The following is a 12,355-nucleotide window of genomic DNA, read 5'->3' on the forward strand; positions in this document are numbered from 1 at the left end:
AAACCACTTGGGCACATGGTCAGTGAGAACGGTGGGGATGGGTTGGGGTTGGATTTGGTGACCTTAGAGGTCTTTTCCAACCTTACTGATTCCACAATTCTATGATCTCCAGCTCCAGAGCCCTGGGGCTTGCTTAGGCCTTAGCAGCATCGCTATGGTTTTGTGAATTAAACAGCTTTGCCTAGAGAAAAGCAAATGGTCTTGCTGAGGCACAGGGTGGGAGGCAGCAGAGAGCCGGTGCTGCGCTGCACAGTGCCCAGAAAACTCACTGTGCAGTACAGGCAACGCTGAGCTGAGGTTACAGCTCATTTTTCTCAGGCAAGGATAACTCTCACTTGGCAGCATGCATTTGTACTGCAAGCAGAGGTCAGCATTATCTATTTCATCGCTGACCATGTGAGCAAGTTGGTGTGCTTATCAACTACTGCTTGTCCTACAGCAGGTGCTAATGAGCAGGCGGCTGCTTGCTGGTGTGAGACATCAGGAGCCCAAAACCCAAGAGATGCCAAAGAGAAGTAGAATACGCATCACTCTTTTGGGAACTCTAAATAAAAAACCACCATCTACAACTTCCTACTTCACCTCCAGGACTCTTCTTCACTGTCAGATGATGCCTTTCACTATGAAACTGTATGACTAATGGAAAAAAAATAAACTACAGACATGCACACGTGGACAAGAACAAGCAGTGGTTGAAGGAACATCCTGGAACAAAGATCACTGAATCTTATCCTGAACTTTTACTGCACAGACATATTCCAGAGAGTATTAACATTCCATACGTAGGAGAGAAAACAGCTTCCATCCTGCAACACGTTTTGTTAACCAGTGTCAGAAACTGGAAAAAAGGAAATGCCTGCTTTGGTGTTAGGTCAAAACGCTGCAGTCCTTTGTGGCCATAATCCTACTACTTTAGTATATCTTAAAGCTCTGTTTCTCGAAATACCACCAACCCACCAGAATTCCTGCAACTAAACACACTTTTTGCACTCCATGATGCAGCACAGCCATTCCAGGAGCAATCCAACAGATGACACTAATCCTACCAGTCTCTGCTGGCAAGCTGCAGGGATCTCTCTGTGCAGCCTCAGCTCTGAAGCCTGCATGGATCCACAGCAGATCCAGCTGCTCTGTGCTCACTTTGCTCAGGCAGACACTGCAGCAAGGGTTCCTCTAACCTGTTGCATGGGGACACATCAGTTCTCACCATCGCAGTGGGGACAGCCCTGGCAGCTTCCACAGCAGAACCTGGCTGACCTTGGCAGAACAGGAAGGGTTCAGTTGCCCAAACGCAGGCATTCAGCCAGGCACCGACCCAGCCCCATCAGGACGGGAACACCAAGGTTGGACATGAGGGCAGCTCTGCAGCCCCGTGCTGCTCTCCTGCAGGATGCTGAGCAGGAGGGATCAGAGTGAGTGCACAGGGCACCACAAAGTCCACCCTGTGCTGAGGACACAGGCTGCAGGCAGCTGCAGCATGAGCCACTCACTTTAGTTTGCTGTACAATTATAAGTGCTGATCATAACAATCAAAGCCTTTGGAACAAGTCCTGAAAGAAAACAATGCAGTTCCTCAACTTTTAGACAGCATGGATGACCCCTTCCTGAAGGAAGAAAGAGCTCATTGCTCCAGCTTCAATCCTCTGCAGTGCACAGGATGACAGACAAGATCTATTCAGGAGCCACCCCGCAATAGCGACAATAAAGAACAGCCCCTTAACAGCAAAGAAGACAAAATTTTTTCATCAAAGTGCACAAAAATGAGAGAGAATTGAAAGGAAATTAAAAGTAGCAGCTGAAAAGGTGATGTGCTTGCAGGCAGCAGGTAACATATTTCATAATATCACATCAGAAGCTCTGAGCAAACGTATGGCAAAAATGGAAAAACGGCCCCAAAGAGGCCCCCGGAGAAAGACGGAGCGACCGAAAACAACAGAGCAGAGGAATCTATAGAAAGTGAAAGAGCTCCTTTAGAAAATGGGAGTTGCCATTTTGAGATCGGAGCAGAGCACAACCCCGACAACTGCATGCAAAATGACAACGGTGACAAAGCCGTAAAACCTCGGGGATGCAGAGGGAGCAGGCAGCTGATGGAACGCAGGGGGGGCCGTGATGCAGCTCATCCTGGGGTGGGGCTCTCTTATCTCCCGAGTGTTTTCAGCATGGCTGCTTGCTGCCATAAGCCAGACTGCCCAAAGCAGGGCGGCGTCCCTTCAGCCCTGCAACCGAGCGGGAAAACGGTACACAAAGGTGAGGGAATGCTGCAGGTTTCCAACACGGGGTTCTTCAGTGGGGCCACGCGTGGCCACAATGGGGTGTGAGAGCAATGGAGGATGTCACACCAAAATTGGCAGCACACCCAGATCCTCTGCATCACGCGCCGGCCCGTCCACCCTACCAGGAAAAAACAGAAACAGGAAAGGTAAAGCTGACAAAGGTGACAGGAGCAGAGAGCAGCCCACAGTGCCTGGTGCAGAGCCTGGGCCGAGGGTGGGGACTGGACCAGAAGCAGGGCCTGGTGTGGGGCCTGGGCTGGGGGCGAGGCCTGGGCCATGGCAGGGGAACAGCTCAGTAGGAGCCCAGGGCAGCTCCTCACCCTCTCCTTCCCAGGAGATCAGGAGTGGGGCCTCGTGCAGGGCCTGGGCTAGGAGTTGGGCCTGCACCAGAAGCAGGGCCTAGGCTGGGAGCAGGGCCTGGTGTGGCGTCTCAGATAGGAGAGGGGCCTAGGCCAGCAGTGGGGCCTAGGCCGAGAGTAGAGCCTAGGCCAGGAGCGAGGCCTAGGCCAGGAGCGAGGCCTAGGCCAGGAGCGAGGCCAAGACCAGGAGAGGGATTTAGGCTGGGAATGAGGCCTAGGCTAGGAAAGAGGCCTAGGCTGAGAGATAGGCCTAGGCCGGGAACAAGACCTAGGCTGGGAACAAGACCTAGGCTGGGAACAAGACCTAGGCTGGTAGCAGGGCCTGAGCCACACTATGGGAATGATGCAGAATAAGCCCAGGGGAGCTCCTTGCCTCTCTTTAACAGACTGTGCTTGGTATTCCCAACTGTACACGTATTTTCTCTGTTCTGGTCAAAGCCGGCCATGGATTCACCTGGCAGCAGTGCAGCACCCACACATGTGGTCATTCACTCCCTGCCCCCTTCCACCAGGCTGGGGGGGAGAGAAGCCAGGGGAGGGGAGAAACTCAAAGTAGAACTCATGGGTTGAGATAAAACATATTTACTGAGACAGAAAATAGAAAAGGAAAATAACAGCAATGATGATATGTATTTCACAGAACAAGCACTGCACGACACAGCTGCTCCCCATCTGCCAACCAGCGCCCAGCCTGTCCACAAGCAGTGCCCCCCCCAGCCAACTCCCCACAGTTTTGTACTTTTCTCACATGATGCCATGCTGCATTCCTGTGACATTCCTGTGCCCAGTTTGAGTCAGCAGCACTGGTTCCGTTCCACACAGCTCCTTGTTGCCCTTCAGTCCCTCACTGCAGCGCAGCACAAGGAGCTGAAATGTCTGTGGCTGTGTGCAGCGCTGCTCAGCGACACCAAAACATCAGTGAATCTGTGATTCTGTGATCGGTGTATTAGCAATACTGTTTTGCTCCCAAAGCTAAAACGTAGCATCATTCCAGACACTGTGAACTAAATTTTAAAAAAAAACTTTGTTCGAGATGAAACCAAGACAAAAACTTTCTCCTTCAGCAGCAGTTTCAGCTGTGGTGTCTTCCCGTGACCTGGGGCAGATTACAAATTCCCTGCAGAGTCCTCCTGGCAGCTGTTCTCCTGCAGAAACACAGGGAAGGAGTCTTGCTCCTTGGTGAGCAACAACCACCAGGAGAAGCTAGAACAAGTTTCCTGTGCACCGGGTGCTGGCGGTGGGCAGACTGGGACCAGCTTACAGAACAAGCTGTGTATACTGGCAAAACAATGAGAATTTTGTGGCTTAGATCACCTCCTGAGGAAAGCTCTGGCCTTGCCATCTGATGTGCTGGAACACCACGCTGGGAGAAGCTGCCCCCACCAAGAGGAAACAAGATAATGAGCAGGAGGGAGGATCTTGGCTCCCAGCAGGAAAGCAGCCATGCACAAGCCCTTCTTGCAGAGTTGCGTGCTGTAGATAAAGGATTTGGGCTTGCTAGGTTTTCCAGCAAAACAGTTGCTGCTTGTAAGGCAGTCTGAGAGGGCGTTGTTGACTGCTGCGTCATCCTCCTGTATCCCTTGCCTGAGCCAGGAAACCATCCATTAATGCTTGTTAAAAGACACGAGAGTCCAAGAGTTGTATTACAACTCCTAATGGTGACAGCCACCCCCATCCTAAAGACCCTCCATCACTGCTTTCAGTCTAGCAGCTGCCTCCGATACAAATGCACCTTGAAATGAATGTTTGAAGAGATTCAGCACCTGATTAACTCCAAGTGAGTGGCTCTGGCAAGACAGAGCTGCAACAGCTCTCCTGTCAGCCACCTGCAAGGGAAGGGCTGCTGAAGAGCACCATTGCCATCCCACTTCAACCAACTGCTGAACTCTTTGTTCAGAAAACACGGGGCAAAGGAAATGCAAAAAGTTTGGGATCAGCTTGATTCAATCACAGGCCCAAACAAAGAGCTCGAGATGGATTTAAGGGATGGTGGTTTCCTTCAGAGACCTGGAACTGACTCCAGCATGTCACTGTACCATCACAACCACACCAAAAAGAAAAGTCAGCAACCACCGTCGAATGTGTAAGCAGTAGGAAAAGGAGGATCCGAGAAACTTTAGCTTGACTTAAGGCTAGCAAATGCCATGGAAATTTAAGCTGCTACTTCAGAAGGGTGCACAGGATCTTCTGTTCACTCAGCATCAACACAGAGAAACTGTAGTTTTGTAGAAAAGCCCTTATCATAAAATCACTGATGATGGAAAAGACTTCTAAGGGTCACAACCAGGTCCAACCCCAACTCATCCCCACTGTGCCCACCAACTGCCTACTAACCCCGTCCCCAAGTGCCACATCTAATAGACACATTCAGAAGAGGTAAAGAACTTATCAGCATAAAAGAGTGAAAGAAATCAAGTTTGGCTGGAAAATTGGTGAAACCAATGAAAACAGCACACTGCAGTTGCCTTAGGAACACATGGGCAAGATGTTCTCTGATTCAGCAAATGTAAAGCCACGAAGGCCTGTCACATTGTCCAGCCTGAGCAATGCACCACTATGCTGCAAGAGTCAACCATTAACTCCCATAGTGAGCTGAAATCCATCCCATTTGAGTCTTAGAAAAGAAAAAAAGAAAAAAACCCAAACACACACACAGTGGAAAACATGCTCCCTCTTGGGATAAGTTCACAAGCCAAATATTCATCTTCGATAAGAGGTAGGTCTTAATTCTCACTTGATTCCCTTTGTTTAAACATTCAATCATTCCTTCTCTTTACACCTTTCTCTGTGATACTGAGCAGCAGTTTAGCACTCAGCTCCTTGCTGCGCTCCAGCCTCCATTTAACAGTCACCTCTCAGTCTTGTTTAGGGTGCGCTGAAGAGATTGACCTTCACAAAGTGTAATGCATTTTCTCCAGATCTCAAATCCTTTTTGTTGCTCTTTTCAGCATCCTCTTTAATTTTAAATACACTTTTTAAAGAGCGGAATTCAGAGCCAGAGGCAATATTCCAGCATCTGTCTCCCAGCTGTCACTTACAGCTACAAAATACTGTCCTTGACTCCCTGTCCACTTGCTTCTGTCTCCACGCTTTGCATCAGCAGTTTCCTTTAAAGCACGTGGCCCGTTGGGTTCAGTTTGCTTTGACACTCCACCTCACTCTGACAGCCAAACCCCATGTTCTTCCCAATTCACATCTTCTTGTTTTCTAGATCTGGAGTTAGCTACCTGTAGAGCTCTGCATTTGAATGAATTAGAACATCCTTTATTTTGAAGAGCACAGCTCTAGCTCACTCCATGTTAGCATTAAAAAACAAAAAAGAGTGGTGAGGTAGGGATGCAGCCTCTAACAACTCTAAAAGAACATTTGTTGAAGCAGGAGCATGAGGGAAAAGGACTTCAGAAAAGGCAGGGAGCACTGCCAAAGAAGCAGAAAGCACCACTGCACCCTGGTATGCCCATGTCCTCAAGGTGTGTGCAGCCCTAGCTGTGCCAGAATGGGAAAAGTGTGGGTAAGGGAGGGCAGGACGACCAAAGGCCTGGAGCAGCATCCATGTGAAGCTCAGCTAAATAGACAAGAACCCCCAGCGTGGGAAAAAGAACACTGAGATGGAATGCAACAAAACCAAAAGTGGCATGGAAAATAGAAGCAGGTATTATTTCCTTGGGAACTGATGCAAACACTGCAAGACAAGGGGACAGATACGGCATCTTCATTAGACACACTCATGCTGATCTGCTCAATGGCATGCCGTGGGGTTCTGGCAATCGACTCCAAATTGGTCTCCCAGGTACCACCACTCGTGTAGTCATAACCACAAATCAGCCCTGCGTGCATCACGGGTTGTTTGGCTTACCCCAGTCAGGGCACCCTACCCAGATCTGACTCTAATTGCAGCACTATCTCTTAGTTTACAGCTAAACACCACTCTTTTCTTCCAAGTTACAACTTCCCTTGTTTCACATTAACCTACCACAGTTCTGCCTCCAGGTATCTACAACTAGGCTGATTTTGTGGGTGGATCCAGTTTCTTCATACTTATGACTCCAAGACGTTTGCACGTCCACCTTATTAGTTACGACTGCAGCAGTTCTGTCAGCTTGCACTAACTTCTACTCCCCAACAGCAAAGTCTTTTAAAACAAAGCTCAGGAGGATAATAGTACAAGCTGACAGAGTTTTTCGGCCATTGTCACTGGCCATTCTAAACCCAGAATGGGTATTTCTTTACGACCCTGCATGGCTTCACCCAATGGGAGGCCCATAGCAGGGAGTCGCAGACTGACACCAGTGGAGGGCTGTGGGGAAAGCTGGTCCTGCTCTGAGCAGGGGGGACCAGCTAAAGGCTGCACAGCATTGGCCAAGCACCTCCAGGGACAGAGACCTCTTGAATTCTCGAGGCTCCAGACCACTTCCCTGTGATGAAGGAAGGCCACAGAGGAGGATGTCTCTGGCCATAGCTTTGTCCTCTTGTTCCATCATGTCACTCCCAGAGCAGCCCACCTCCATCGCCTCTCCCCACTCTGTTAGGCACTTGCAGATGGCAGTACGGTCTTCCTTCTGTCTTCTCCTTCCTGGTCTGAACAAACCTTACTCTCAGCCTTTCCTCCTGCCTCCTGAACCTCAGTTCCAACCATCCCAGGGACTCTGTGGAACCTTCTGGGCTACGTAATGCCTGCCCTGGGCTGATGACCCCACTGTCTGTATGGATCTCACCAGTTCTGAGTGGTGAAAGCCATCCCCACCATTGCATGCTGACTACCACCAGCCACTGCCACCATGGTGTGCTTAGCCTTCATTGCCAAAGGCACTGCCAGTGCTGGGTCACGGGGCTCCTGGGGTCCCTCAGCCTTTCCTGCCAAGGAACCTGCTTTCTAGTCACCCATCCTGCCCTACCCCATTCCATTCCATAGCACTGCTGCAGCCCACAGGCAGGATTTGCCTCTGCCAGCCCTTAAGGCCATTCCTGCAGCTGATGGAGACCCCTCTGAGGAGCAGCTTGGCCCTCAGCCTGCTGACTGCTCCTAGACTGGCTGGAGCTGCTCTGGTAAGAAGATACCACATGCTGTAAGCTTTCATATCCATTCCTGAGGAACGAGCTCCTAAGCAGCCACCAGATGGGCTTTGTATGGCCATTGGCCACCCTTTAAGCTGGTGGTCCAGCCAGCTGTCCACCAACCTCGTCCTCCAACCATCCAAACCATCTCAGTCCTATTTTGCAATAAGGATGTTACAGGAGAACACTCTGAGGAGAACACACTGAAGTCCTCCTCAAGTTCTATGTGGATGTTTCCTGTGCTCTCCTCTTCAAGTATCATCCACCCCAGTGATAAAGTAGTCGGGTTGGTTGGGCGTGATTTACCCTCGGCAAATCCATGCTAGCTGTTCCCAGTCACCTCCTGACCTTCATGTGCCTGGATGAGGCTTCCATCAGGATCTACTCCACCACCTTCCCTCCAACCAAAGGGATCTGGACATTGGTCAGCCTCACCACAGCTCCTTTTCCTTATCCTTGATGCGAGCACGAAGAGCACTCAAAATGATTTCCTGAAGGAGACCGAGAGGGGGTTACCATGTGCGCCCAGGCCTATGGCCAACTGCTGCCTTAGGCTGGGGCAGCTCTCTGGGTGGACATTCCTACGTGCCCACCCTTTGCTTCAGCCCTCCAGCACGTGTCCTCTTCAAACCACCAACATTCTGAGGAAAGTGACAAACTTTGAGGTACTTTCCTTCCTGCCAAACTCCCCTGAAGACAGGAACTCATCACTGAGTCATGCTTTTCCTGAGCCAATCTCATTGCATTCATGGCACTGCAGCTCTTCTTGTGTCCCCAGGCAACTTGTAAAGACATTCTAAAGGTGCTTCCATCCAGCTCCTCTGAAGTCTTGATAAACCCTCTCAGCTACCTCTGACATCCATTCTCTTTTATCATAGAATGGAAACAGATGAGGGAGACGTGAACTCCTGGAAGTGCAATGGTTCAATCTTACCAGAAATTGTTTCCCAACTGTTTAATTTTCCTGGTTTTGAATAACAGCATAGCTACTAAACCACATATCAGCGTGTTGGTCGTTAACTTTCACACTGAAGACATCCTTAGTGAAAGCTTTAGCGTCAACACCTCCTTCTCGCTAATGGCTTTTTCCTGCTTTAATGACTGTTTTGAGTGAAAAGAAAACACACGTTAGTGCTACCTACTCACCTACCCAAAATTCCTTCAATAATTACCCACTGCTTTGTTCTTGTAAATCAATCTCCTCCAGCACTCACCCGCTGATCCATTCTCTCGTGAAACCTCCCCAACGCTTCATGCGGTTCCTCCACTTTGTTTCCTCGTCTCCGCTACCAACCCTTCTCCCGGCGCTGCCCGGAGTGCAGGTGGAGGTGTCAGGAGCGGGGATGCCACGCTGGGGGTCCTGGGGACCCTCCCACCCCCCCTCAGGCTGAGCAGAGGGCTGCTCCCCTCCGGTCCCCTCCTTGAGGCCGTGTCAAGGCGCCCTGTGAGCAGGGACACGCAGTGACAAGCAGAGCCGGCGCTGGAGGAGTCAACGCTCCTCTGCTCGGCGGCTTTTAATTAAAGAAGAGTAATGACAACGTTGATAAATTTGTGAACCACTCCTCCGTTGATCGATTCCGGCAGTATCTGAGCCTTGGCAGCCACCCAGCAGCAGCCCAACGCTTGGCAGTTCCCAGGCAACCGCAGCCTCGAGGTTTGCACATGACAACTTCTACAATATTGCCGTGTTTTCAATAAAAATTCTGCCGCACTGAGCTGTCAAATCAGCTGAAGTTAATAGCAAGTTAAATAGTATTAGGAGGGCCTATATTGACTGCTTTACTTCCGGACCTTCCCCAGTTCAAAAATTAGCATTTCTCTTCCATCAGCAACTGCGGGTTTTGCAGGCTGCTGCATTTAAACACCTCAGATTCCTTTGGGTCCATAAGGAAATTTATATCACGCTCTGCACAGGAAAAGACCCTGAGGCAGCAGGCAATTACTTCGGTCACAGCGGCACAGGAAGTGTAAGAAACTCCAAACCAACCCAGCGAAGAAAGAGAGAAGCACTGAGCATCACCCACAGCTGCAGTCTGGGGATGCACAGCGCTCCAAAACGGTCCAACTGCTACAGGGCCGCCGCGACTTCGTCGTGTCCGAGAGAGCAAGAAAAAACCTGACTGAAAAATCTCATCCAGACATCCATGCTGCTCTAATGCAACCTAAAGCAGGGACATAACTGACCAAGCCTCCCAAATCCTAAGGAGAACGTGCAGAGCTGTCGTCAGCATCACTGATGAGCATCATTCACCCTGGAGAAGAGAAGGCTGCAGGGTGACCCCACTGCAGCCTGCAGAACCTGAAGGGAGCCTACAGACAGGAGGGGGGCAACTCTGTGAAAGGAGAGATGACAGCAGGACGAGGGGAAATGGTTTGAAGTTGAGGGAGGGCAGCTGGAGGTTGGATGTCAGGGGGAAGTTGTGTGCTGTGAGAGCGGGGAGGGGCTGGAACAGCTGCCCAGAGAGGCTGTGATGCCCCGTCCATCCCTGGAGGTGTTGGAGGCCAGGTTGGATGGGGCCCTGGGCAGCCTGGGCTGCTGTGCAATGCGGAGGTTGGTGGCCCTGCGTGTGGCTGCAGGGCTGCAGCTTCTTGACCCTTGAGATCCCTTCCAATCCAAACCATTGTATGATTCTACGATCACTAAGAAGGAAAAGGAAGAGGTCAGGGGAAGTATGAATGTTAATAAAGAGGGGGAAAAAAAAATGTTACCAAATATTTCACAGCATCACAAGCATCCCTATATTAAGACATTAAGGCCAGCCTGAAGCAGGTGCCTTCATTCCAGCTGACTGGAACATCTGTCAGCATGGAGCTGCATCAGGAGAGGCCCAGGGAAAGGCTTTTTGCCCCAGAGGGTGGTGGGGACAGCACAGCCCCCCCAGGCAGTGGCCCAGCCCCGAGCTCAGGGAGTGCTGGGACACCACTCTCAGCTGCAGGGTTTGGGTTTGTGCGGTGCTGTGTGGGGCAGGGGTTGGTTTTGATGATCCTTGTGCGTCCCTTCCCACTTGAGATAGTCTATGATTCTACGATTTTGCTTAACATATTTCACAACGAAGGTATTTGCAGGCTGCCAGCCCAGAAGCATCCATCCTGCTGGTACCCACTGCATCGTCCCCATATCAGCACGGGCTCCCCAGCCCCATTCCAGCACCTCTCCCTCCCAGCCCCATATCAGCAGCTGGCCGCCAAGCTCTGCACGTCGATTCTGTAAAGCAGTGGTACAAAAAAAAGCACAAATTGCTATCAATAAACCAGCACCGAGGAAGGGCCAATCAGCAGCGGGGAGGGCGATTTTGTTGGGTTAGCGGTTTAATTAACAGCCAGGCCTTTAACGATGCCAATGACCTGTGAAAGTCAGGACACATTTAGAGAATCAGTGCCCTACTGCAGAACTGCCAAAAGCAGCTGCAGAACTGCTTTACTAGAGCTCGTGTTGTCAGGAACAGCGTGGCTTCCCCCGGGCTGAGAAGACTTCTTCATGATGGGAACTGCAGCGTTCCCAGGTCGTGAGAATGGAGGCAACTGCAGGCTTTGGAAGCAGCGTTCAGAATTGGTTTGTGGCATTTTGTTTGCACAATGTGAATTTCTCAGAGTTGTGCTGGATGTGCCACCATCACGCGGCTCTTCAGCCCTCGACCCATAGAGCGGCAATGACAAATAGCATCAAAGCCTTCAGTGGAGGAATGAGGCTGGGAGGCACCTGGGGTCCATCTGACAACAAAGGTATGAAAGGAAATACGATGCTGCTAATAAAGACGGCGTCTGAACTGAGGCAAGATGTGTACTACAAGGTGTGACGTCTCCAGAGAGTGAGATCCAACAAAGATGAATCCTGTTCTGTAAAACCCCCCACACATCCTCAGCAAAGGAGAGCAACTACACACACGCAATGCTCGATAACGGCCTACAGGTGAGACAGCAAATTAGAAATACGTTTGCCAGCAATAAGAGGAGGAAAAAAAAAAGAAATGTAGAAAAACACCCTCTGTTAGATCTCAAAAAGGGGAAGAGACGTCACCCCCTCCAACTCCGGTTCTGCTCACCTTGAACACCAGCCCCGAAATCAACCTGTGCCACAATAAAAATCACTTCACCCGAGCTGCTGGTAAACCCCTGCAGCAATCCTGGGGAAAAGAACAAACTGCAGTGTGAGCTGCCAGCACGGTCTGGGCAAGGCCAGCACCGAGAGCTTATAGAGAGAAGATTTAGGTTAGATAATTGGAAAACATTTTGGGGCAGTGAGGCCATGGCGCTGCTGCCAGAGCTGTGGGTGCCCCATCCTTGGAGGAGCCCAAGGCCATGGATGGGGCGCTGGGCAGCCTGAGCTGGGGGGCACATAGCCCACAGCAGGGGTGGAGGGGGGGGGGGTTGGATGTTCCCTTCCATGGCCCTATGATCTGTAAGGTCACTTCCATCCCAACCGTCCTACACCTCCATGATCTGTATGATTGTTTCCAACCCATCATCCCATGGCTCTGTGACCCACAAGGTCCCTTCTGCCCCAACTGCCCTACAGCTCTGTGACCCACAAGGTCCCTTCCACCCTAACTGCCCTACAGCTCTGTGACCCACAAGGTCCCTTCCACCCTAACTGCCCTACAGCTCTGTGACCCACAAGGTCCCTTCCACCCTAACTGCCCTACAGCTCTGTGAACCATAAGGTCA

At 50.8% G+C, this 12,355-nt stretch overlaps 1 protein-coding gene across 1 annotated transcript in view; it reads right to left on the reverse strand.

Moving 5' to 3' along the window:
* The window catches only part of LOC122189018 (SH3 and multiple ankyrin repeat domains protein 3-like), a gene marked incomplete at its 3' end in the record, with an annotated part of 82,253 nt that overhangs the window by 54,880 nt on the left and 15,018 nt on the right, over positions 1-12,355 (reverse strand). The window lies entirely within an intron of this gene.

Source organism: Lagopus leucura, unplaced genomic scaffold (genome assembly GCF_019238085.1).
Source record: "Lagopus leucura isolate 7727_CA_CO unplaced genomic scaffold, USGS_WTPT01 Super-Scaffold_100122, whole genome shotgun sequence".
NCBI lineage: Eukaryota > Metazoa > Chordata > Aves > Galliformes > Phasianidae > Lagopus > Lagopus leucura.